Source organism: Hemicordylus capensis, chromosome 2 (assembly GCF_027244095.1).
Source record: "Hemicordylus capensis ecotype Gifberg chromosome 2, rHemCap1.1.pri, whole genome shotgun sequence".
Classification (NCBI taxonomy): Eukaryota; Metazoa; Chordata; class Lepidosauria; order Squamata; family Cordylidae; genus Hemicordylus; species Hemicordylus capensis.
Window position 1 is genome coordinate 176970781 of NC_069658.1, and position 22012 is coordinate 176992792.

The following is a 22012-nucleotide window of genomic DNA, read 5'->3' on the forward strand; positions in this document are numbered from 1 at the left end:
CCTGTTGCAAAATTCCGGTGCTTTTGTTTAAGAGCCACACGGCAAGCTCAACTCAGCACTGAATTTGCATTGCAAGTGCTGAGGAAAACTTCATGACTAGCTCACTCCCCCTCCCCCACGAGGAGCCAGAAATGCTCCCTGCTCCCCCCACCCCTCTTTCTGCCAGTTGCAGGTCCCTCGCCTCGCCTTCCCTCCCCTGCGCCCCAGCTACTGTCTGCTGGGACTCACCAGGCTGCAGCAGAAGCTCAGGCTTTCTCTGCATCCAGCTGAGCTCTCTCAGAGGTGGCTGTTGCCGCTGCTTCTCTCCCGCCCGCCCTTGCGTGCACAGACCATCACACAGACATCCACAGGGAGAGCAAAATCGAGGGAGACATCCGCTTGGCGCTCACACAGGGGCGTAACGATAGGGGGGGCAGGCAGGGCACGTGCCCTGGGCGCCACTCCGGTGGGTCACGTGGGGGGGCGCCAAAAAGTGGCATCCCCCCGACCCCCCCGGATCGCTGAGTGTGGCGGTGGTGGCGGCGGATCGCCCGCCGAGTGCAGCAGAGCGACGCCGAGGCCTGCCATCTGGCCTGGCATCACTTCCCAACTGCACAGGCCTCGCAGTGGGGAGGCGACGCTGGGCCAGACAGCAGGCCTCGGCGTCACTCTGATGCGCTCGGCGGGCGATCCGCCGCCCGCCACCGCCGCGCCCACTCCGGCCAGGGGGGTGCCGGCGCAGGTATTTGGGGGCCTGGGGGGCAGGGGAGGGTGCAATTTCAGGGTCAGAGTTTGCCCTGGGCACCATTTCCTGCCCCTGCGCCACTGCACCACTGCACCACTGCGCTCACACACACAGCTTGTATTGCCAGCAACTCTATCCTTCCTTGGAAGCTGTTTACAAGCTCCCAGACTCCTCGAATCACCCTTCTTTCAGAATAAAAGCCAACCAAAAAACAGAACCGAGAATAAAGCAAAGCACCAATTTTATTTCGCTGAAAGGCAACTCTGAAATGCCCCTGCCCCAAAAGACATCAGATCTGCAGCAAGGGAAACTGGGAAAGAGAACGGGGATTAGATATTGGGGGTGAAGGGGTCCGTTTTTGGAGTGATTTTTAAAATGCAAATAAGTATAAGCATTTAATCTATAGCTAAGCTAATTTACTGGGAGTCCCCACTTTAGGAACTATGAGGGCTTGCAAGGATTTAATGCAGACAAACGTTTTTAAAAGGAGGGAGCGGTGAAGGGATTTGCCCGCTGAGTTTGGAAAGCAGTAGGGAGCAGCTGCTTGTCTTTAGCAAAGAACAACCTTTTATAAACCAAGTCCAGGTGTGTTTCCCGCAAGCACTGGGGGGATTTCTGACTGGCAAAGCAGCTACTCTGGAGAAAGGGAGGAAAGCTCAGGCTACAGTTTAAAAAGCAAACTGCTGTTGTGCACGCCCTCTGCACTGCCCCGGCAGCAGGTCTCTCTCTCTCTGTCCCACGCTTGCTCTCCCAATGGCCCCCGCCCGCCCTCTTTCATAGATGATCTTTGCCGATTATAATACATTTGAGCCTTTGGGGGAGAGGGAGGAGGAAAATGCTATCCAGGACTGGGACAGAAGTGAGCTGCAAGGCAAAGCAGCAGGGTAGGGCACGTGGCGCGACACACTGACTGAGACATCATGATTCGAGGAGTTTACTACTTACTGGAGAGTCAGTCAGTGTGTAATGCAGCTGGGACAAATGGCACTTGGGCGGCGGCAGCAGCACAGCAGCACTCAAAGAACAGGCAGCCAGCATGCCAATTAGAGGTGGTGAGCAGCTACAAGGGACTGAGTCAGGCAGGCAGAATGCAGACCGGCCGAGGCACTCAGAGCAGCCTGCAGCAGCGCAGTGGGAAGGTTCAGGTTGGAAGGAGAGGAGCAGCGTCGTGAGCGGGGGAAGAAGGAAGCGGAAGTGCCGCTTGCCCAGGGGGCCTTGTCCGCCCTCTGCATGGGGCATGCCAGCGAATAGGTGCCCCCGCCCGCTGCAGCCATAAACCTCTGCGCCTGCGTGAGTGGGGGGTGGGGTGGCTGGGCACAGGTGCCGCCCGGAGCCGGACTCTGGAGAGACGCGATGTGAGCAGTGGGCCCATTGGTGCACTGGGTTGATTTTTTGGGGGTGGGGGATTGAAATTTTTTTTTTTAATGTGGTGGTGGCGGCGGCCTGGCAGAGGGGCCAGGCAGGCATTTCTGTGCCCCAAGTCAACTGGCACCCAGGGCATGTGCCCTGCCTGCCCCACCCCTGATTACACCTCTGCCCTAGCCTGCCCAGTGCCCACCCAGTTATTTCTTTGCCCATCATTCGTGAATTGAAACACACATTGTTTGATTGACTTGTGGTGCAGTGGTGGCTACTCTGGTGGCGCAGTGGTAAAACTGCCGCCCTGTAACCAGAAGGTTACAAGTTCGATCCTGACCAGGGGCTCAAGGTTGACTCAGCCTTCCATCCTTCCGAGGTCGGTAAAATGAGTACCCAGAATGTTGGGGGGCAATATGCTAAATCATTGTAAACCACTTAGGTAGCTTCCAGCTATAGAGTGGTATATAAATCTAAGTGCTAGTGCTAAGTGCTATTGTCTGTAGGTAGGCCCAGCACAATTCCGTTACTTTTTCATCTTCTGTGCCTGTGATATTGACAACAACAGCATCATTGTTGTTCCAGCAATCCTAATCTGTGTAATTAAATTTTGATAAATTTGTAACTAACTTCCATTCCCAGAACCACAGACAGAGAATAACTGTAATCCCTGTTATTCGTGGCGAGTGCACTGAGCCAGCCTTAAAGAACTCCTCCACAGTCAGGGCACTGTGTGCGCACAGCAGTGCCACAAGCTAAGTGGCATTATTTTATTTCTTGTTCTGTGGCATCCTACTTCTGTTGTGTCACACACACCTAACTCCCAGTCCCTCTAGCTAAACTCTGTGTGATACACATTACACAGCAACTTCTGATTTAGCCAGCCACAGAATTTGTGCCAAACAGCCTTAAGCAAGGAGGCACTCCACTCCAGTCCACAAGTCATCACAGCAGCCCCTGTTTTTGGCCCTCTGAATCTACCTGCCCCCTGAGACAACCCCATCCACTCCACCCCCCCTTTTTACATTCTAAAAAGAAGCCCCAAAACCATGGCTGGGAGGGCTGGTAGAGCAGCAGAAAGAGGCAGGTTGCAAGGAAGAGGGAGGCTTTTCTTCCCTGCTGGTCGTGGCAGGGGGCGGCCAGAGGGGCTTACTCCCCGAGTCACCCCCGGCCCTGCTTCGGCGTGCAGGCTAGACTTCTCGAGTCAACCTGGCCCTATGCCAGAGCCTGCAGCAGGGCAGAATTTAGGGGGAGGGCCTCCCAATTTGCCAGGGAAGAAGATCTTCCTGTGGCTGCTGAGGAGGTGGTGCTGGTGGAGGAGGCTGGCAGTCCAGCCAGATCCACCTTGCCGCCCTCCCCACCGGTCCCTGTTGGGGGGTGGGGGGTTGAATCTGAGGAGTCTCAGGAGGAGGGAAGCCCACTTGTCCCTGGGCCTTCCCAGGCCAGCTCTGAGGTCAGTGGTGGTGGTGGCATGCCCGAGAAGGAGCCAGCAAAGCTGCCACCTCCCAAGCGACCTCGTGTCGCAGGAGAGTCCAGCAGTGTGGACTGAGATCACTTTGAGCTTCGCCCTGGTGATCCCACCCATGCTGAGTGCACCCACTGCAAGGCGCTGGTCAGCAGAGGCAAGGACCCTAAGCACTTCACTACCTCGGGTCTGTTGTTGTAGCTGCGCCAGCGGCACCCAGGTGGGGAGACCTCTGCTGGCAGTGGCAGTAGGCCCAGTGCCTCGACTAACAGTAGTGGCAGCAAGCGGCCAGTGGCTCCTGCTCCTAGGCAGGAAAAACTGACCGATCGTCATCAGTGGATGCAATCTCTGGGAAAGCGGTCTGATCACCCAAAAGCACATCTCGTGGCTTGGGCCATTGCTGAGATGAACGCTTTGGATGACCAGCCGTTTTCCATTGTTGAGAATGTCGGCTTCTGCCGTCTGCTCCAGCTGCTTTCCCCAGATTAAAAGATCCCCTCAAGGAGCACCTTCAGCAGGAGGGTGGTCCCGTCCTTGTACCATGCGTGCAGGGAGGCTGTGTTGGCCCGGTTGCGTGCAGCTGGGCCCAGCACCAGTGTGCATTTCACTGCGGATATCTGGACTAGCCGCAGCGGGCTGCACACTGCCTTCATGTCCCTGACAGCCCACTGGTGGGGGCATGGGGGTGAGGGGACATCTGGCTCTGCTGGCGCTGTATCCAGCTCCTCCCATGCATGCACGCCTTCTTGGGCAGTGTTGCATGTGGAGGCGATGGATACAGACCACAGGTCGGGTGAGTTGGCCGCCATCATGGACCGCTAGGTGGGGGGTTGGCTGACAGTGGAGTCAAGCCTCTGACGAGGCTTCATGGTGACAGACAATGCAGCTAACATCAGCAAGGCAGCTAGGCAGGTTTACGGTGTGAACATGGCATGCGTTGCGCACACCTTGAACCTGGTGGTGCAGGATGCGCTTGGGCTCAAGGAGGCGGCGAAGTCCAAGCTGCGTGCGAAGGGTGTTAGTTAAGCTAAGGATCCTGCTGCTCCCGTGGCCGCTCTTGTGGAGCAGTGCCGCAAGATAGCGGGTGGAGCATGTGGAGTACAAAGTTAACAATCAATGGCGAGACATTTGGACAGGTTAGCATTAGAAGAGACATATTCCAAGGGGACTCACTATCCCCTCTGTTGTTTGTAATTGCCATGACTCCATTTTCACAAATACTAAACAAAACAGGCCTTGGATACCAAACATCTAAAAGATCAAGTCAAATCAACCATCTGCTCTAAATGGATGATCTGAAGTTGTATGGAAAGTCCCAGTCAGAAATCGAATCACTGTTAAACACTCTCCGTATATTCAGTAGCGATATAGCAATGGAGTTTGAACTAGACGTGCTGCATTAATAATGAACAGAGGAAAAATAAGAAAAACAGAAGGAATAGAACTGCCCAATGGAAGCAAGATCAAGAACCTGGAAGACAAAGAACATTACAAATACTTGGGCATTCTCCAGGCTGATAACATTGCACACACTGAAGTTAAAAGAAAAATTGGAAGTGAATACATCAGGAGAGTTAGAAAAATCCTCAAGTCCAAACTCAATGGCGGGAACACCATACAAGCCATAAACACCTGGGCTATACCTGTTATCAGATACACTGCAGGAATAATAGACTGGACCCAGGCAGAGCTGGAGACGCTAGATCATAAGACCAGGAAAATAATGACCATCAATCATGCTCTGCACCCCCCACAGTGATGTAGATAGGCTATACCTCTCTCACAGCTCAGGTGGAAGAGGAATGCTGCAAGTCCATCAAACGGTAGAGGAGGAGAAAAGAGGCCTTGAAGAAAATATCAAGGACAGTTAAGAAGATGCACTTCAAATGGTCAATAACGCAAAACTATTCAACACCAATGAAAGAAAGCAGGCCTACAAGAAAGAACAAGTCAAGAACCGAGCAGAAAAACGGGAAAAGAAGCCACTGTATGGTCAATATTTGCACAATATAAGTGGAAAATCAGACATCACCAAGACCTGGCAATGGCTTCAGAATGGTTACTTGAAGAAAGAAACAGAGGGTTTAATACTGGCTGCACAAGAACAGGCACTAAGAACAAATGCAATAAGAGCAAAAGTCGAAAAATCCACAACAAACAGCAAGTGCCGCCTTTGGAAAAAAGCAGATGAAACAGTGGACCACCTAATCAGCTGTTGTCAAAAGATCGCACAGACTTACTACAAACAAAGGCATGACAAGGTAGCAGGGATGATACACTGGAATATCTGCAAAAAATACAAGCTACCTGTATCCAGAAATTGGTGGGACCATAAAATTGAAAAAGTTGAAGAAAATGAAGATGTAAAAATATTATGGGACTTCCGACTACAAACAGACAAGCATCTGCCACACAATACACCAGACATAACTGTAGTCGAGAAGAAAGAAAAACAAGTTAAAATAATCGACATAGCAATACCAGGGGAGAGCAGAATAGAAGAAAAAGAAATAGAAAAAATCACCAAATACAAAGATCTACAAATTGAAATTGAAAGGCTGTGGCAGAAAAAGACCAAACTAATCCCAGTGGTAGTTGGCGCCCTGGGTGCAGTTCCCAAAGACCTTGAAGAGCACCTCAACACCATAGGGGCCACAGAAATCACCATCAGCCAGTTACAAAAAGCAACTTTACTGGGAACAGCCTATATTCTGCGATGATATCTATAACAACAGCAACAACATTGACCATAAAATTCAACCATCCCAGGGAAGGACTCGATGTCTGGATAAAACAAACCAGTCAATAACACCTGTTTGACTGTGTAAATAAATAATAATAATAGAACTTGAAGTTACCCAGTGGCAGTAGATTCAGGACAGACTGCTTTGCACAACGCATCTTTACGTTGCGGGATTCCCTTCGAGATGTCGGGAGTGCCACTGACTTCACTTAAGAATTACGCCAATTAATGGAAGATAGGTCTGTCGATAGACAGGTGAACTCTGGGAAGCCCCGTGAACGAATGCAGGTATCCCTCTGAGGGCTGGATGCTGAGGAAAAACAGAATAAATAACAGGGAGAGGGGGAGATGACTTGCCCCAGCTTGTGCCCCATTTTATCCTCCAATGCAAGTCTCTGGAAAAAAGATACTTTCCTCCTGCTCAGTTGCCTATGTGCTGTGAGCTTTGGAGTTGCTTCTTGTGAATGAGTGAGTTTTTTCAGAGAATTGGAATGGAAAGGGACAGACTGTACTTGCTGCTTATATGTCTGACGTACAACTGTGCTAGTGGTTGGTTGGTGGGTTGGGTATTTTTCTACCTCCCCTTTATGATACTATTTGGAAAGAAAGTCACTTCTGCTGTATTAGATTGACTGGCCTGGATCTTGTGTCTTTCTTTCTTTCTTTCTTTCTTTCTTTCTTTCTTTCATGACGCCTAGAACTACTGATGGATGGGCTAAAAGCCCAAATTCCAAAACAGCCATCCCAATTCCTAGAGGAAAGGAACATAGGAAACTGCCATATACTGAGTCAGACCATTGGTCCATCTAGCTCAGTATTGTCTACACAGACTGACAGCGGCTTCTCTAAGGTTGCAGGCAGGAACCTCTCTCAGCCCTATCTTGGAGAAGCCAGGGAGGGAACTTGAAACCTTCTGCTTTCCCAGAGCTGCTCCATCCCCTGAGGGGAATATCTTAACAGTGCTCACACATCAAGTCTCCCATTCATATGCAACCAGGGCAGACCATGCTTAGCTGTGAGGAAAAGTCATGCTTGCTACCACAAGACCAGCTGTCCTTGTAGACCAGGTTTATGTGTCTGATGTACAACTTTGCTAGTGGTTGGTTGGTGGGTTGGGTATTTTTCTATCTCCCCTTAATGATACTAGTTGGAAAGAAAGTCACTTCTGCTGTATTAGATTGACTGGCCTGGATCATGTGACATTCTTTCTTTCATGACAGGCTAGAACTACTGATGGATGGGCTAACAGTCCAAATTCCAAAACAGCCATCCCAGTTCCTAGAGGAAAGGACTCTCTCTCCCTCTCGTTTTATTGAATGTAAGTACAAATAGCTGGCTCTTCCTTTCAGGTTTTAGGTCATTCAGTAATAAGTCTTCCCAAATGCAAACTATTTTGAGGGTTACAATTTTATGTTTGTTCCCCCCCCCCCCGCCCAGTGTTATAGTCGTGTTGCTTGTCAAAGTGAAAGTGGCTCTCATATGGAAACCCTGACACCTTTTGTGCACGCATATGAACAGGATCACTGGTTCGTGTTCCCATATGGAATTGCACACAAACATTGAATGCAGGTCTAAACCACCCAGGATCCACCAAGCCAAGTGTCGTCATATACCTTGGCCCACCCGGCCTCAATGAACCTCCTGTTTTGGCTGCTGTCTTTGACTCAGCAGATCCCCATTTCTGTCATCCTGATTCCATGCCTTTGGTCTTGTGTTCCAGACAGCAATCATGTGCAGGCTCTGCAAAGCTTTTGCTCAAATTCCAAGCGCAGTGATCTCACCCTACAGAAGCTCCTGTAGGTGCCTCTTGGCCAAGTTAGCCTCTTGGCCAAGTTAGCAGGGCTAGCTATATTACTTAGTATGTGAAGAAGGTACAAGATACAGAAACACAATATTGATGCAAAACAAAGAATTCATGGGACTGCAAAATCATTTTTTACTCTGAACATTTTGCCTTTCCATTCTCAAAATGATGTGGTCGCTATGAGGCGACACCGACTTGACGGCACTTAATCCATCAATCAAATGCGTGCAACAGAGAAGCAGTTATTTTCTGCCCGCATTGCTTCTGCAAGTTCACATTCAGCAGAGTTGTCTCGAGTTGTGAAAGGGCTAGTGCATGGCCCTCCCGCCTTGAATGAGTTTGGATCCATCATTGAATGAATTTGGATCCATCAGCTACCCGTTGTGACATTTCAAATGAGATTTTTGCAGATGAAAACTCTCTTCATCGAACTGAACTAGACTCTACAGGTACTGCAGAGCCTACTGTTGAGGTGTTCAGCAGTTCCTCTTGCACAGTGAAATTGGATCATTTTCCATTTGTGAGTGCAGAGGATGTGGGCAACCTGCTTAGGACACTTCACTTGACTACCTGTTTTCTTGATCCTTGCCCAACATGACTTATACAATCTAGCAAGGAGGTTATTGGAGAGGGTCTTGGAAGCATCATTAATACTTCTCTGAGGAGGGGCAGGATGGCTCCTTGCCTCAGGAAGGCCATGATTAGACCACTGTTGAAGGAACCTGCATTGGATCCCATTCTAGGCATTTCTCCAACCTCCCATGGTAGGGCAAGGAGATTGAGAGGGTAGTGGCATATCGGCTCCAGGCAGTCTTGGAAGAAGCAGATGATCTGGGCCCATTTCAGAATGGCTTTCGCGTGGGCTATGGGGTTGAGAAGGACTTGGATGGCCTGTTGGGTGATCTCCAATTGGGAATCGACAGGGGGAGTATGACCCTGTGGATCCTTTTGGATCTCTCTCACATCATTTTGATATCAGTGAATCATGGCACCTCCTGGAGCGCCTGAAGGGGTAGGAAGTGAGAGGCACCGCTTTGCAGTGGCTACACTCCTACCTCTCATGTAGGTCCCAGATGCTGTTGCTTGGAGATTGTTGCTCTTCCAAATGAGAGCTATTGTATGGGGTTGCACAGGGCTCCATTCTATCTCCAATGCTTTTTAATATCTACATGGAACGGTGGGGGGAGATCGTCAGGGATTTGGTGCAGGGTGTTACCCATATGCTGACACCCGAACCTCTTTCTCCATGTCAACTTCATTAGGAAATGGCTTAACTTCCCGATAGACTTACCTGGAGTCCGTGATGAGTCGGATGAGGGAGAACAAACTGAGGCTGAATCCAAGGAAGACAGAGGTACTCATGGTGGGAAGTTGGGACTTAGGAAGTGGCTCAGATCTGCCTGTTTTGGATGGGGTTACACTCTCCCAGAAAGAGCCCGTATGTAGTCCGGGAGTACTTCTGGACCCAAGCCTCTTCCTGGTCTCTCAGGTTGAGGCAGTAGCCAGGAGGCCTTTCTGTCAGCTTAGGCTGATACGCCAGCTACATCAATTCCTGGAGATAGACCACCTGGAAACAGTGGTGCATATGCAAGTAAGATCCAGACTGCACTAGTGCAATGCACTGTACATTGGGCAGTTTTTGTCTGTAGTATGCAGAATGTATAAAGAATGCAGCAGCCAGACTGGTCTCTGGGGCTTGGGCCAAAATATTAAAGGAAATGCCACCTTCTTCATGAACCCTGCTGCTGCCTATTCAGATCATCTGGGGAAGTACGGTGGCAGTTGCCACTGGCTCAGCTGGTGCTGACCCCAAACCGAGCCTTTTCTAGGGTTCCCCAGGACTTTGGAATGTGCATCCTAACTAAATCAAGTTGTTCTATATTTCTTTTTCTTCTCAGCATCTTTCACCAACTACAAATGAAAAGATTCCTAAGTTAATGCAAACACTACACTGTGCTGCCAATAGAGTGCAGCCCGTCAAGCTCGTCACTCCCACCCCAATATCTCAACTGTCTAAAATCACAAAAAAATCTTAGTCATCAGCTCTGACTCCAAAAAAGGTGATTTTGGTATTTGCAGACCCTAAGCCTGCACAGTGAAAAAGCGGGGAACATTATGCTCCCAACATAGACTCGAGAGACCGCTCCATTGCCAACAAGAGAGACACCAGAGAAGTCACACCAAGATCACCCTCCAATCCTGAACGTGACTCCAACCCAGCTCAAATGGAGGATTATACCATCAACCCTAGCTGGTCTTCTCAACACCGACTGAAAAGCGTTCCCTGCACGATACCGACTATATAGAAGAGACCCTACGTGATACCAACGCTCTCCGGGTCACACGGAATCCCCTCACCATCTGTACTCTCTACTCTCCTAAACGCTATTCCATAGGATCCAGTGTATTGCTACTGAGAACGTCGACATTGAGACTACTCTCCATCTGATCATGCCTGATCGTTCCACTTACATCTTCGATGACAGATCTGTCATTGATGATAGAGAACGCTATCTCCACCCTTGCTCTTGGGCTCCACATCGAAACCAATATCCGGGGAGATTGGACCATCCAGACTCTCGGTCCTGATCACACTCTCCTCAGCACTGCAGGTCTTGGTCTCAGTCAAGAGATAAGAGAACTCAACCACCTAAGCAGCTGGACTTTGACCTCCTACCACCGGATTCCTCGACTGAAGAATCCGCCTCAGAGGAAGATGCAGAAACAGCCCTGGACATCGCATGGGGTTCCACACCTTCAGATCTAATTGAAGATCCAAAGCCTCTGCCTCCCTCGGAGTACCTGAAGCTCTTCACTGACCAAGTGGCCTATATGGCTACCTCTTTAGGTATCCAGGTTAACGAACCTCCTAAATCTCCTCCTGATCCCATTTTTGGGCCAACTGATGCTGGAACTTTGCACTCTTTCTTCCTACCACTGAACTCTGCTTGAATGGACATTGTCAACACTTGCTGGGCATTTTTGCCACCTACCTCTCAGAAGCTGGAAGGTTTTTTACAAGGTTCAAGCCAGGGACAATCAGTTCCTTCTGTGCCATCCTACTCCTCACTCCATTATAATGGAATCTGCTCAGTCCTGTTCAAAGAACAGAATCCATTCAGCAGCATCTGACACAGAAGGCAGAAAAGCAGATGCCCTTGGGCCTGTCCCCTTTCCAAACAGCTCCTCCATATACGTCTCGCCATGCCACTGACTGTTCATTCAATGCTTGCTGCAGCAACTCCTCGCTGGCACACATGGATGTGTTCATCTACATTGGCACCTGGAACAAGAGGAAGAAGAAGAGAGAATTTGACCTTTTGATGGCCAGGCTCTTGTTGGAAAGGAGACAAAATGGAAAGGAGACAAAAACTGAAAAATATGGCAAGACCTATGACCTCCCAACAACCTGCCTACAATTCCTCAAGGGGCAACAAATCCTCTTCTTCTGCTGCTGCTATATCATTTTGTCCTTCCAGCTACTCTCAATCAACTAACCGTTCCTTTCGTCCTTCTAGGACCTCCCTATTTCAGAAAAGACAGGTCTCCTTCGTAAAATCACAATCTTCCAAATCTCAACCACCAGTGCATAGCAAGTGCTCGGGACTCAAGCAGCTGCAAATATTATTCTTTGAAGCACTCCACACACAAATCGGGCTTTGTCTCCCAAATTCTAGCTTATCTCGGTGTATTTCTGGGTTTTTTAAATGCTGCTTTTAATGAGATTTTCTCCAGAGCAAATAGGGAGAGGCATTGACGTAGAATCATTCACATGATAAGAGGGATATAATCTTTTAGGAATGCAGATAGAGGCTTTAGAAATCTCTCTCCCCACCCCGCCATTGGCTAGAAGGAAAATACGGAGGCACGCGATGTGAACTTGCACCAAAAGAAAACCTGAGAGCAGAGGGGAGGGGCTGCTTCCCTCCTTGTCACGAGTGCGATTCATTGTGTCTTCACTCAACACTGACCCCGAAGCATGAAGCCAGGTGCGAATAACTCCCTGGCCTTCCAGGATTTTCTAACGGCTTTACATGTTTTCGTTGTTCATGGTTTTAGACTGTTTTTAAAATTGTTTTGTAAGGATTGTTTTTAAAAGTGCCTAGGTAATGAGAGCAGCAGTAGCCATCTTGCTGCCCCTCGGGCATCCCAATAATCTGCCCATTGAGGGAACTGCCTGACCTTGCCTCATGGAAGGACCGCCCTTACCTGTCATCACTGCTCCATTAAGGGTGTGGAGAGCTCACTTTACATAGGCCTCTGGATTAAAGGCAGCAAAGTTAGTTGTCCTGTGTGTCCATCAGGTTAACATGTTCCTTTTGTGATATAGTCTGGGATCCTGTGTAACTTTGTGGCAAAGTTTGTGTGAGATGTCTATGGGTGGTTTTGTTTGATTTGAAAACCAATCCAGATCCCATACTTTACAATAGCCTGCGGCAATGTGTTCATTTTTGGAAAGGTTGACGTCCTGACCCCCAGTTCATTCTTGTGCTGAAGAGTGTGTGTGTGCTTCCTTCCTTCCTTTCCTGCTTGCACATGTCCTGGGCTTCACTGAGTCCACTGAGTCACTCTTAGGGGGCAGAAGTCAGGGACTGGATTGTGTCCAAGTACCTTGTTATAAACTATTAAGCCAAGCTCACAATGCTTGGAATGCATTGCAATGGGAAGCTTGAGATTCCCACTTTAGCCTTCTGGAGGGGATGTCTGGCCAGTTTCCCAACATAGCACACATGGGTGGTGAAGGGGAGTAGGAGAACATTCGCCATCCATGGGTGCTCTTTCTGGGCCTTCCTGACTAAACGCCATCAGGTATAGAGATAGAATGCAAGTACATATCATAGGAACACAGGAATATAGGAAGCTGCCATATCCTGAGTCAGACCATTGGTCTATCTAGCTCAGTATTGTCTACACAGACTGGCAGCAGCTTCTCAAAATCTGCAGAGAGGAATCTCTCTCAGTGCTGTCTCGGAGATGCTGCCAGGGAGGGACCTTGAAAGCTAGAAGCTCTTTCCAGAGCAGCTCCATCCCCTAAGGGAAATATCTTACAGTGATCACACATGTGGTCTCCCATTCATAGGCAACTGTGGCAGACCCTACTTAGCTAAGGGGAAAAGTCATGCTTGCTACCACATGTGGTCTCCCATTCAAATGCAACCAGGTTGGACCCTGCTTAGCTAGGGGGCCAGGTCATGCTTGCCACCACAATACCAGCTCTCTTTGCTAGACCAGCTCTCCTCTCTATGCAAGAACATCATCCTCTATGCAAGAACATAGCCTGGGACTCTAGTCCGATCCAGAATGGGACCCATCCATATGTGCTTCTATCCATTCTGAAAATAAAGCCAGCCGCTCCAGAACAAATGGAGGCAGGCCCATATTAGAACTGCTTTGAATCAGAGCTTCATATGGTCAAAGAATCTGCACTCGAGGCTCTGAGGAAGAGAGCTGGTCTTGTGGAAGGGAGCATGCATTGTTCTTTTTGCTATGCAGGGTCCATGCTGGTTTGCTTTTAGATGGGTGACTACATCCAAGAGCCAGCGTGGTGCAGTAGTTAGAGTGCTGGACTAGGACCGGGGAGATCCGAGTTCAAATCCCCATTCAGCTATAAGACCTGCTGGGTGACTCTGGGCCAGTCACTTCTCTCTCTGCCTAACCTACTTCACAGGGTTGCTGTGAGGAGAAACTCAAGTATGTAGTACACCGCTCTGGGCTCCTTGGAGGAAGAGCGGAATATAAAATGTAAAAATAAATAAAATACATGGGAGCACTCTCTGCTGTAAGATATTCTCCTTCAGGCCGGAGTGGGCAACCTTGGCTGTCCAGCTGTTGAGGAACTACAACTCCCATCATCCCCAGCTAAAATAAATTGTGATTGGAGTTCCTGGTATGGTTTCTGAAAACGCCCTTTCTTTATGTCCCTGGGGACATTTTTCATTGTGATTTCTGCTACCACGGCCTGATTTTGATCCAGGACAAAGTAAGCAGCTTCTTCCAAAATCTGGCATCATCTCCTTTACACACATTTCTCCTATGATCATTGGACTGACTTGAGCAACTCAGATTCTCAGGGGAGACACGAGCTGGAAAGCAAGCCAATGACCGTAAGGCAAATTTGCATGGGGGGTGTCACTCTGTGGCTCCAAAGGATTGAAGAGCCGACATGGAAGGTCCCACCCTGTTATCTGATGGGTTCAGAAAGCTCGCTCCTCAAGAGAGAGCTTACCATGGCCCGGGCTCTGTGCTTTGTCGCCAGACCCCGGCCCCCAAGAAGACACGGACAACAAATGTAGTGGGTAAAAAGGGTCACAGCTGTATTGATAAACTATAATTGGATTAGCGGACTGGATAGGGTTAAGCCCACCTCCCCAAGACAGTGCGGGGCCTAGCAAGGACCGGGTTTGGACTACCGTGTCCACCCCCGTGCCTTGCTTGGGCGATACACCCTGGCTCAGGAAGGCAGCAGGTGGAAAACCTTTTCCCTTACCTTCATGGCCAACCCCCAAGGGGGCCCGGATCCTTCCAGGTCTTCGCACACCCCGGACCACACAGCCCATGGGTATGTGAAGTGCCTGAAGCAGGTTTCATGGCGAATCTTCCTCCCCAGGCTGCACAAACCACAAGGGAACGATTGACCAATCACCCGTTTTGACTGTCCAAGGGTACTCACCGATGTTCCATCCCATCTACTTGCCACCCATCCCGCACTGTCTCTGCCAAGCCGTGACCTAACTAGCTATCCATTGATACTAGTGTAGCAGGACGGAGTAGGCGGGAGAAAACCCCCAACATGGCCAATGCGTTGGGAGCCAAAGATTCCTACTTGGCCCCCAAGGAAGGCAACCAGCCTCTAGACTCGCTCTACTCCTAGGGGAAGGAGGGTGGAGGAATCGCGCTCCAAACGGATCCTTCAGGGTGGGGAGCTGCCAGAGCAGCAACCTTAGCCCCGCCCACCAGACGCTGAGGCCCAATCTGGAGCCTCTTGGGGCCCGTGCTAGGGAGGTGGGACAAATCACCCTTCCCCCAGCACGAGGCCAGGGGAAGGGGCATTCTTGCCCTTCTCAGTTATTACTCAGGTAAGGGAGTAGAGGACTCTCTTAACATTGGCTTCCAGGCCAATCTATTTCTATTGTCTATTTATGCTTCAATCAAGGTCCAAAATATGTCTTTCTCTACCCAAGAACATAGTCTGGAACTCTGGGATGGTTTAGAGAGAGGCCCCGTTCATATCCGTTTTCATCCATCAAGAAGAAAATGCACCCTCTGTAACAAACAAAATTAATCAGTGGAGGAGTGTGGTATATCCTCCCAATGGCCATTTATTGCCTTTCATTTTTCATTCTTTTTTGAGATTAGCTAACATTTATTACAGTCCACGACCAGAAAACAAAAACAGAAACAAAAGAAAAAATATATACAATTACAGGAAATGAATGCAACTTATGGCAACTTACATTGCATCAATTTATGGTTTTACGTTTACATTAAATCATGGATCAAGCTTGGTCTCATGCCATTGAGGTCAACCTTGACCTCATGTCATTGGCTCAGCTCAGGTATCACCTCCTCCAGTGGAAGAGTTCCATTTCGACCACAGCCAATGAGCGTGAGCAGATTTGCATGGTGGACCATTCTTCAGTTCCTGGGGGATGTAAGAAAGAAGGAAGATTCCAGACAGATCTACACTCTTGCCTCACCTTTCACCACCATGTCCTGGTCCCTGTTTCTTCTCATGTTTCTCAGTTATGCCTCAGGTAAGGGTGTGGAGGATGCAGTTTGCATAACCTGAAGCACAGACCGCAGAGCAATTGATGCTCTGTATTTAAGGGAGAAACCTAGCGATGATGTGCTATCTCAGAGCAGGGAGAAGGTACTAAGGCCATGATTACTGTTTTGTGTTTCTTGTAAACGTGTCAGGACACAGCCAACGGTGAATCAGCTGGCCACTCAGTCCGTGTCCCTGGGCCAAACCGTTAAACTATCCTGCACAAGACACAGTGGTAATAACTGGGGTGACTACTTCTACTGGCAACAACAGAAGCCTGGACAGGCCCCTCGCCTTCTGATTTACGACACCAGGAAGAAGGGAGAAGGGGCCTCAGATCAGTTCACTGGGTCTGCATCGGGGAATACCGGCTATTTAACCATCACAAACATCCAGGCTGCAGATGAGGCCAATTATTACTGTGGGGCCAGGGAGTGGAGTACTGCTGTGTATCACAGTGGCACAGGCGAATGAGGAACTGAGACAAAAACCTTCATTCCTCCTTCTCAAAGTGAGGGCTCCCTATCCTGAATGTGTTCTGTGCCTGCAACTGTCTCCTTTAGAGGGGTTCTGCTTTGCCTTGTGCCACTCAGGGCCAAAGTACACATATGGTTAAATGCAGAAACTCTAGTCACATATCGGGGTCATTCACACAACCCAAAACTGTGTTCTACTTGGGTTTGGGAGCTATCTGTGCTCCCAATTTTTGGTTGTGGAGAAGCGATTGTGTGGAAGCAAGGTAGGAGGAAAAGCTACCCAGGTTTTCCTCCAACCTTGCTTCCACACAACTGAAAATTGGGAGTACACACAGCACCCAAATCTGGGTAGAACCCAGGTAGAAGGAGGTTGTTATTTGAACAATCAATCACTCAATCAATGTATGTCTCTTAAAAAAAAAAAATTGCAGTTGCCTGGCTCGCTCAATTGCAAAGGAAATTAACATTTATGTAATGATTGTAAGGAGTCCGTACATGTGGAGGAAAATCAAAGGCCTTGGTGGTTACGTTCTCAAAATGTATTTAAATAGGACTTGTATGGCTATTAATTTATTCATGACATCTATGAATCATCTCTGAAGATAAAAAAAACTCCAAAAGGTGTTTAGCATACACAGCAAATTGTGTGTTCTGTTTCTTTATTTGAATCCTACATTGCTATATAGCTTAGATTCTCTTCACCTACATTACCTTGGAGAAGCTGCTAACAGTCTGTATAGAAAGGAGTGAGCTAGATGGACCAGTGGTCTGATTTAATATAAGGCAGCTTCCTATGTTCCTAGAGGAACACGTATTTTCAGAGAGGTTATGAAGCTCCAAGCCACCTAATGGCACAGTGGGGAAGTAACTTGCCTAGGGAGCCAGAGGTTGCCGGGTCGAATCCCCACTGGTATGTTCCCTAGACTATGGAAACCACCTCTATCGGGCAGCAGCAATATAGGAAGGTGCTGAAAGGCATCATCTCACACAGTGTGGGAGATGGCAATGGCAAACCCTTCCTGTATTCTACCAAAGAAAATCACACAGGGCTCTATGGTGGCCAGGGGTCGCCACCAACTTGACAGCACAACTTTACTTTACTTTATGAAGCTCCAGCAGAGCTAATGATCACAGAACAAATTTGCATCAAGGGGCTTTTCTTCAGCGATGGAGGATTTAAGGAAGGAAAGGGAAGATCCCGCATGGTTCTCTGTTGACTTCAGGCAGTTAAACTGCTCTAGAGAGCTCACCATGGCCTGGACTCTGTTATTCTTGATGCTTCTCCATTACTGCTCAGGTAAGGGAATGCAGGGCCCGCATCACCTTGCTCTCTGACCACACAGCAATTTATCTTCAGTATTCATCGGGAAAATGGTTATGTGATATATGAAGGCAGCATTAATGTACGGATATCTTGACTGTTGGTTTGTCTTTTTTGTAAAGATGTCCATTCCCAGGCAAGTGTGACTCAGCCTGCCTCCCAGTCCGCGTCCCTGGGCCAAACAGCAAAACTCACCTGTAGGAAAAGCAGTGGTGGTCGCTGAGGCAGCTTTTACTGGTATCAACAGAGATCTGGACAGGCCCCTCGCTTTGTGCACTGTAGTGGTTGCAGCAGAGGAGAAGGGATCCCAGATCGGTTCACTGGTTCTGCCTCTGGAGACAACGGCTATTTAACCACCACCAATATCCAGGCTGAAGATGAGGCCGATTATTACTGTGCTATCAGGTATAGCACAGTGGTGGAGCACAATGGGGAACTGAGAGAAAAACCTTCCCCTGTCTTCCCCTGAGTGGAGAAGAGAATCAGAGCTTCCCTTGCAGTTTTCCCAGAGGTGCACCGAGGTGATTTTGGAGCCTAGAACTGAAGGCCTTTGGAGCCCCCCCCCTGCAAGTTAAGCACCATCCCTTACACACACACACACACACACACACACACACACACACCATGACACATGGAGTATCATTTACATGTGGGTTCTTTAGAATGCAAACAGAAACTGAACTCACAAGAATGTATGAATAAAAAAACAGTTATATTTATGGAAATATGCGTTAGCAGGAACATTTCAACACGCAGCGTAACATATTTCCATCATCCATATTTCTTTCCCCACTCCCCCCATTGTCTTTGAAGCAGAAGTCAACTCCGGTGCAGGCAACAGTCATGCTCGGTCGCCAGGAAAACAATGGGCCAGGATAGACTAAAAAGGATGTTGGGGCCCCCAGGATGTGTGGAGGCCTTTGAGTTCACCCAGAAATCCAGGGGTAAGAGTGCCTCTGAATGTTCCCTCAGATCTTTTTCATCTGTGCACGGAATGAGTTTTGTTCTGAGTGGAAGAATCAAGGCAGTGTGCGCCTGATCAGCACACAAAAGTGGAATCCTTTTCCCCAGCCCCCAGTCAAAGAAGACACGTAGACTTAGTATGGGTAAAAGGGCCACAACTTTATTAACTGTAACAAAAGACATGGCGGACTGGAACACCAGGTGATTAATCACCCTTAGAGAACAGTGCGGGCCAAGAGGACCGGGTTAGAACTCTGACGTCCTACCCAGCACCTTACTGGGCGACACACCCTGGCTCGGAAAACCCTCAAATTACCACCCCGCCCGCACTGTTACTGCCATTGTGACCGGCCTAACTCTAACTACACACCTGGAACACAGAACGGAGTAGGCGAAAAAAAACCCAACACTGGCCAATGCGTTGGGAGCCAAAAATTCCTACTCGGCCCCGTTGGGCGACCAGTCGCTAGACCCGCTCTGTACCAGGGAGGGAGGGAGGGGAATGCCTGGCCAAAACTGAGGAGAACGGGGCGGGGATCATCCCGGCCGAAACCCCATCCCCTAACCCAAAGGGCCAATCGGCCCGCTTCTTGGGCCTCGTGCAGAGCGGGGCTGGGACAAACTCCCGCCCCTCTGCACGAGGCCAAGGGGAGGGGGATTTCTGTAGTCCTGAACACGTAATGTAGGTTCTCTCTCGGTCCATTGCTACTCTCATCAGAGTCATGAGGAGGATGCAGTCCACCGAAGGATTCGTAGAAGCCAGCCTTGAGAGCGTCTCTGCTGTTCTCCAGCCTTTTCAGCTCCCCTTCCATCTCTGGGCTTGGGTCTGTTCAGCTCAGTTTGGGGGCAGAATCAGAACAGAAAGAGAGAAGGTGCTTAATATACGGCTGTTCAAGTCTGCATCAGTTGTGTTGGACATGACCTGAGATGGGCCACGTTGGAGGATGTCGGGGATCAGCCAATCCCGACGTTGGGAAGCCTACATTGAGTCAGAGTTCCCCAACACCATCCGGGATTTCCCGACCCATTTTAGAACTCCATGTGGTGGTGGGGCTCCACATTTTGTCACTGATTGGGGCGGGGGGGCTGGTGGGGGGATGGTTCCATTTGCCCAAATGCCTGCTCACCCATGCATCTTTTATGTAAGATATTTCTTACTTTTTGCCTTTATTTCACTTACCATTTGAAAAAGAAGGCAGAAGATTACCTCAGTTTCACATCACTTCCCCAGCGATTCTATGATGTTACGTCACTTTTTTTCTGCATTCACTCTGACAGTACAATTTCCAGGTTACTTTAAAATATATATTTTTTTAAAAAGAAAGGTCCAAGTCAATTTTAATAAATATATAGTTTCTGGTCATCCTTACATAATTCTGGGCCCATTTTCAGAGTTCCCCAGGTAGCTGTCGCAACACCCCTTCACAAAGTCAATAAAAATGTCAGTGCCGAACTTAAAGGGAAAAAAAATTAGCATCTGATTTGGAAAAGGCCCAGTACAGATGGGGCATCATCCAACCAGTCATGCCCAGTTACTCACCCCATCCTCACCACTGGACTCCTGCTGCCTTTGGTGATCTGCCTTCCTCAACTTAAGCAGGTGCATTCGCCTCCATTCACTCGAGTGTCAATTTCTCAGGCCAGGCGTTCTCGCAATCCATGTCTGAAGAGTCTTGAATGCTAAAATGCTAAACATCATCTTCAACAAAGACACAACCATCCAAAAGGCTTTTTGTGTCTGTGCAAGATAGCATGGCGCCGCCTAGGCTGCAGGCACCTCTCTTGCTGACAAGGCAATCAAACTATTTCTTTAGTCCAGACAGTTCTCAAAACCCTTGCATGACACAACCAATTTAAACATTTGCATGTGAAATGATTCCTTCCATTTTATCAATAGACAGAAAAGCATCAAAACCTTGAGCCCAGCATTCAAAATCAATGCTTTGCTTGAGTAAGGAATAAGGATCCGAGATGGCCATGAGCGCACTAAAGAAGAACTCATCTCTTCATGGGTCACTCAAGACTTGGGACACAGCGCATATAAAACATGCAACGTGATCCATTTGATTCAGACTTTATCATGAGCATGAATAAAAGTGGGTGGTCAGTCGATCCAAATTTAACACTACACCCCTGGCTGAAAAATATGTCCACAAGGCCCTGACAGAATTTAAAGACACCAATTGTCTTGCCCAGTTGAGCCATTGGAGATTCCAAGCTCATGGGACTCCAGTCCACTGGCTTAAAGCTGCCCAAACATGGAATTTTAAAAAAATGGTATCATGCCCAATTCACTCTAAGGGAACCTAGAGATTGTGTGCTCAGTCAAGCTGGGGGATGCAATTTAAAAATCGAGGCCCACACAGGCCCTGATCTTGCCCAATTCCATACAGAATTTAAAAACCCTAGAGGTCTTGCCCAATCAGAATACAAATGTAAAGGTCAAGCTGGGGGGTGCAATTTAAAAATCGAGGCCCACACAGGCCCTGATCTTGCCCAATTCCATACAGAATTTAAAAACCCTAGAGGTCTTGCCCAATCAGAATACAATTGTAAAGGTCAAGCTGGGGGATGCAATTTAAAAATCGAGGCCCACACAGGCCTTGATCTTGCCCAATTCCATATAGAATTTAAAAATCCTAGAGAACTTGCCCAATTTGATCAAGACAGAATTTAAAAACCCTAGAGGTCTTGCCCAATCAGAATGCAAATTTAAATGTCCAGACACACATTGTGGTCCGAACCTTGCCCAATCAGTCTGGGAATATCTCTTGTGCCATAACAGAGGCACCCCAGGATGTGTGCCCTACTGTTCAACATCTCCTGGCATCAATGAAAATGTGGTGCTTTAACTGTCAAAAAGAGAGAATAAACCCAAGGTGGTCTGGAAGCTTACTGGGCTATAACAACAACAACAACAACAACAACAACAACAACATGAAGCTGACCTTGTTTCCAGTTGTAGCTGTTCCTCAGAAGTAACTGTAAATGATACAGACATTGTGTTAGGCAATGTTCTGAGTACTTTTTCATTTCACCCTTTGGCCAAAAGCTTGGGGCAATGTACATCCATCTCTTCCTGTGCTCCCCACTCATGATTTAACCTCACCACTGTCTCATAAGGTAGGGAAAGAAGCAAGAGATTGCTCAAGTTTCCCCCATGGACCTTTAGTCTGGGTGAGGTTTGGAAGCCAAGTCCTGATCAGATACTAACGCCTGGCACATCGGTTGGGTTGCTTTGAAAGCTGCAAGGTCAGGGCAAGATGGAAACCCTGAGGGAGGAGGAGACCAGTCATACTGTTCTCCCTGCTCAAACTGGGCCAGGTTCCAATGCTTACTGTGGCTGGTCAAGGCCTGCTTTGAACAGGGCTGGTGGGCGAGTCTGCTCTGGGTTT

The 22012-nt window shown here is 48.6% G+C and overlaps 2 long non-coding RNA genes across 2 annotated transcripts in view; one reads left to right on the forward strand and one right to left on the reverse strand.

Moving 5' to 3' along the window:
- Positions 1-22012, reverse strand: part of LOC128346528 (uncharacterized) — a 162777-nt gene that overhangs the window by 136705 nt on the left and 4060 nt on the right. Inside the window, exon 6 of the long non-coding RNA XR_008317020.1 lies at positions 21566-21599. This is a non-coding gene — a long non-coding RNA (uncharacterized LOC128346528). The remainder of the gene's footprint in view (positions 1-21565; positions 21600-22012) is intronic.
- Positions 3543-12601, forward strand: LOC128346527 (uncharacterized). The gene is made up of 3 exons (XR_008317019.1): positions 3543-7606; positions 9355-9446; positions 9991-12601. It is a non-coding gene; the product is annotated as an uncharacterized LOC128346527 (long non-coding RNA).